Source organism: Castor canadensis, chromosome 3, assembly GCF_047511655.1.
Source record: "Castor canadensis chromosome 3, mCasCan1.hap1v2, whole genome shotgun sequence".
Lineage (NCBI taxonomy): Eukaryota > Metazoa > Chordata > Mammalia > Rodentia > Castoridae > Castor > Castor canadensis.
This window is the reverse complement of record NC_133388.1, coordinates 77,082,770-77,088,369: the sequence shown is the minus strand read 5'-3', so window position 1 is coordinate 77,088,369 and position 5,600 is coordinate 77,082,770. Positions and strand designations below refer to the sequence as shown.

Here is a 5,600-nt window from a genome sequence, read left to right as displayed (position 1 = left end):
TCTTGCCGCAGCCTCCCAAGTGCTGGGATTATAAGCGTGTAGCATCACACGAGTTCACTTGCACATAATTTCACATCTTATTCCTAAAATTAAAAATTCATGTTTATAGCCACATTTTTACCATTATAGTTTAATGAGAGTTACAATAAGAACCCCAAGATGCCAGGGAACTTATCTTTCATACTTAAAAGAATTGCATAATACTTACCTGGCAGGGGAAACACCATAATCATGAAGGTGATTTTCCCAGGGCAAGTCTTATCCATTGCACTCTGGATGTGCTGACCCCTGCAATTTCCCCAAATGTGGGAACTCGACTGCATAATTTGTGGTAGTGGGGGACTGCGTTTGCACTCTCACCTGTTAAAAAAATACGCATCTTTGTTCAACTGTTATCTTTCATTCCTGTGGCTATCTGCCCAGAAATTCCTTTGAAAAATAACTTCCCTACTGAGATTCCATGATATCCATGGAACTGAGGGAAATGAAGGGGCATTTGTAACAGAAACAATAATGTAGAAATACCAAAATTATTTTGTTTAAGTAAAGAAAAATAGTAAAGTATAAGAGGGTGAATGTGGTCCAAATACTGTGTGCATATGTGTAAGTGGAAAAGTGAGAACTGTTGAGAATATTACACCAATGGGAAGAGGCAGGATAAAGGAGAATGATGGAGGGGGTGAATTCAAATATGATTCATTTGATATATTGTAAGAATTTTTGTAAATGCCACAATGTAGCCTCAGCACAACAATAAAAAATTGGTTCAGCAAAAAAAAAAAAAAAAAGAATTGCTTCTCTTCAGTTAAGGAAATGACAAGTACATGAATGGCCTGTGGATGTGCCCCAATCACACTTTTATGTATGAATCATATTGTTGCCTCCTAGAAAGAATGAATATTGATCTAATAGCATAATGTGTGATCCACAAAACCCATATATGTCCCTCCAAAATCTGTATGTAGAAACTTGAACCCAAAGTGATGGTAATAAGAATTGAGGCCTTTGGGGAAGTGTTTAAGGCATGAGGACTCCACCCTCATGAGTGTTAATAATGGCATGATAAAAGAAGTTCCATCTCTTCTTGCAGATGAGGGCCCAATCCAGCTTTCATCACTTTCTCCTCCAGGAATTCACCATTTAAAGAACAAGTCTTCCTTGTACTTCAAATCTTCTGTTGCTTTTCTCTTGGACTTCCCAGTCTCCACAAATATGAAAAATAAATACCTGTTTTTTATAAATTACCAATCTTGAGATATTTTGTTATGACAAGAACAAATAGACTAAGGCACCATTAGTTACAGGTAAAAGGTATTTATGAAATGACTAGAAATTGCTTACACTCTTCTAGGTGTGATAAAAAAGAAGGGAAAACTCAGGTGATGGAGTAAAGAACCTGGCCCAAAAGTCTGTTATAGTTCTAAGTCACCCCATTCATGTTTTTCTTCTAAACGTGGTGGTATGGTTTAGAAATGAAGTGTCTGCTTCCAAAAAGCTCATGTGTTGGGGGCTTGAACTCTAGCTTGTGGTGAAATTTTGGGAGGTTCTGGAAACTTTAGGAGGTAATACCTGGCCCAAATAAGTAGGTCAGTGGAGTCAGATTCTTGGGTGTATCTATTTCCTTGCTCCTTCCCATCTCTCTCTCTCTCCTGCCTGTCTACCAAAAAGTGGGCAGTCTCTGCCACATGTTCCCACCACCATGATGTTCTGCCTCACTACAGGCCCCAAATCAGTGAAGAACTATGGATGAAAACCTCCAAAATTGTAAGTCAAAATATATACTTCCTCCCTTGGGTTTTTTCTGCCAGGTTCTTGATACAACAACACAAAAATAACTGTGTTTAGGAACACCATGCTTCTAGGTATGTATCCAAGTCCACACAATCGAATAAACTTTCTATCTGCATTTTTATTACCATATAATTGTTGTACAGAAGGTTTCATTTTGACATTTCTATATATGCTTACAATGTTTCTTGGTTAGGTTCTCCCACCATCATTCACCCTTATCACCATTCCCTCTGCTTAAAATGATTTCTATAGGTTTCAATGTTGTATTTTCATACACGTATATAAAGTACATTGAACATATTCACCTTTCATTAACTCTCCATTCACCCTCCCCTCCCACTGTTACCCTTCCCCTTACAGGAGCTATGTTACATTTCTGTCCTGTTTAAGCCTATGTGCATTGCTGCAAAGAGGTTTGCCATGGTATTTCACTTGTGAATATATTGTACATTAATCATTCTAACCCCTCTATCACTTTTCTATCTGTTACTTTCCTACCTCATATTGTTCAGCAATTTTCAGTGTATTTTATTGCACATTATTCCTAAGTATATGCAATGTGTTTCAGTGTTATTCACTCTATCATTCTCTTTTCCTTTCCCTCCTCCCACTAGTCTCCTCAAACATTCACTCTATTGGAAACATGTTCTGTATATATACACATATAAATAATCAGGCTTCCACATATGAAAGACAACATGTGACTTTTGTCTTTCTGAACCTGGTTTACTTCGCTTAACATTATGATCTCCAGTTTCATCTATATACCTGAAAAATGACAAAATTTCATTTTTCCTTATGGCTGAATTATGTGTATACCCCATTTTCTTAATCTATTAATTAGTTATAGAACATATGGGCTGTTTCCATTGTTTGATTTTGTGACTAATGCTGCAATAAACATGGGTGTGCAGGTGTCTTTACTATATTCTGACATAAATTCCTTTGGCTATATGCCCAGGAGTGTTATCACAGGATCATATCGTAATTCTGCTTTTAGTGTTTGGAAGAAACTCCATACTGCTTTTCCTAATGGTTGTAGTAACATATAATTCCACCAACACCGTGTAAGTTTTCCTTTATCCCAACATTGTCACCAACATTGTTTATTGTGGGTGTTCTTGTTGGCAGTCATTTGAATAGGAATGAGATGGAATCTTAACAGGGTTTTTATTTGCATTTCCTTTATGGCCAGGGATATTGAATATTTCTTCATGTATTTATTGACCCTTTTCCTTTTTATTTATTTTTTTTGAAAAATTTCTGTTTCATTCATTTGTTCATTTCTTAATTGGATCATTGATTCTTTGGGAGTTTAGTTTTGAGCTCTCTGTAAATTCTGGTTATTAATCACCTATCAGATGTAGCTGAAAAGACTTTTTTCCCATTTTCTAAGTCTATCTCTTCAGTCTAATGACTGTTTCCTTTGCTAGGCAGTAGCTTTTCAGTTTCAAGTAGTCCCATTTGTGGATACTTTTTCTTATTTGCTGAGCTATTGGGGTTCTATTCTGGAAGTTATGCCCATATGTTCCAGTATTTTCCCCATGGTCATTTGAAAATTTGAAGTGTTACATTAAGATCTTTGATACACTTTGAATTAATATTAGTACAGGTGAATGTCTTCTACATGCAGATATCCAGTTTTTCCAGCATCAACTGTCAAACATGCTATCTTTTCTCCAAAATATGTTTTGGGCTCTTTTATCAAAAAATAGATGACTGTAGATGTGTGGATTTTTGTCTGGATCTTTTATTCCATGGGTCTCTGTGTTTGTTTTTGAGTCAGTACCATGATGTTTTTATTGCTATTGCTCGGTAGAACAGTTTGCAGTTAGGTATTATGATACTTCCTGGGTTGCTATTTTTGCTCAGTAGTGTCATAGCTATTTGAGGTCTTTTGTGCTTCCATATGAACTTTACAATTGATCATTTTTATACCTGTGAGGAATGTCTTTGGAAATTTGATGGAGACTGTATTGCACAAACAGATTGCTTTTGGTAGTATATATTCACAGTATTAATTCTACTTATCCATGAGCATAGAGAGTCTTCTCATCTTTTTATATCTCCTTCAATTTATTTCTTCAGTGATTTATAATTTTCATTGGGATGTCTTCCATTTCCCTTGTTAAATTTATTCCTAGGTATTTTTGAGGCAGTCATAAATGGGATTGTTTTCCTATATATTTTCTCAGTCTATTCACTGATAGAATACAAAAGAAAATGTACTGATTTTTATATTGATTTTGTTTTCTGCTATTTTGCTGAAAGCATTTATGATGTCTAAGACTTTATTGTTGGAGTTTTTGAGGTCTTTTAGGCATAAAATAATATCATCTGCAAATCAGGATAATGTGACTATTTGCTTCCTGATTTGAGTTCCTTTTATTTCTTCCTCCTGTCTTATTGCTCTGGCTAGGAATTCCAAAGCTAAATTGAATAAGAGTAGTATATACTATTGTTTTGTTTCTGACTTTAGAGAAAATGTTCAGTTTTTCCCCCATTTAAAATGATGGTTACTATAGGTTTGTCCTATATAGGCTTTATTATGTTGAGGTATGTTTTTTCTAATGCTGGTTTCGTCAGAACTTTTATTATGAAAAGATGTTGAATTTTATCAAGGGCTTTTCCTGCAACCATTGAGATGATCCTGTTTTTTTGTCCTTGCTTCTGTTCATATGCTGTATTACATTTATTGATTTATTAACCATCCTTGAATCCCTGAATGAAACCAGGGGTGATCATGGTATATGATCTTTTTGATCTGTTGTTGAATTCTGTTTGCCATTATTTTATTAAGAATTTTTGCATCTGTGTTCATTAAAGACTTTGGCCAGTAATTCTTTCTTTCTTCTGTCCTTGTCTGGTTTGGGGATAAGTGTAATGTTATCTTCATAGAATGAGCTTAATTTCATGGAATTGTGTGAGGAGTTCTGAAATTAGTACTTCTTTAAAGGTCTGGTAGAATTTAGCAGTGAATCCCTCCTAAGCCTTTTCTTTGTTGTGAGTCTCTATTACAATTTCAATGTCATTGCTTGCTAAAGGTCTATCTAGGTGTTTTATAAACTTTTGGTTACATTTTGTTGGTCAGATACATCTAGAAATTGATGCTTTTTTTCTAAATTTTTCCAACTTGGCTGAATATATGTATTCCCTAATGATTCATGAGTAAAGTTTTTAAATAATGAGATCTTTCTGGAAAAAAACAAACCAAAACAAAACAAAAAAACAAACAGATGCTTATGTTGGTGATCTGTTCAGTAACCAACAATTAGTGAGTTGTTTTCTCCACAATAGCTATATTAATCCCCAAGTAAAACGTGACCCAAGATCATTACATATTACTTATAACAGGTACCTTATTATTATGCTGAGGGTCATAAATTCACAATTTAAATAATAAAAATAGAATGTTAAACAGAATCCAAAAGTAAAGAGATGAACAAGCTGCATATCCATTTAACCTCAATTTAGATGAAACTCTTTAAAATTTAATATATAACTAAAACATAAAAATAAGTGGAAATAAAATTATATGTCAAAATATTTATTATTACTCATATTTTGATATAGTAAATCCATCTACATATAATAAAAGTAAAATATGTCCCCTAGAGAACCCATATATAAGATGATAATTGTGTCAGGCCTACTGGTTCACATTTATAATCCCAGATCAGAGGTTAAGCAGGATTGTCATGAGATCCAGACTTTTTGGGGCTACATGGTAATAACTTATGTCAAAAAAACTACTTTGAACTCTGTTCATTCTATGGACTAAAAATGAGGAGTCAGAAGTCCAGAAGGAG

At 34.4% G+C, this 5,600-nt stretch overlaps 1 non-coding gene across 1 annotated transcript; it reads left to right on the top strand.

Annotated features, from left to right (window-relative positions):
• Positions 1-200: 200 nt before the first annotated feature.
• Positions 201-363, top strand: LOC141421917 (U1 spliceosomal RNA). The gene has a single exon (XR_012446606.1). It is a non-coding gene; the product is annotated as a U1 spliceosomal RNA (small nuclear RNA).
• Positions 364-5,600: the final 5,237 nt, after the last annotated feature.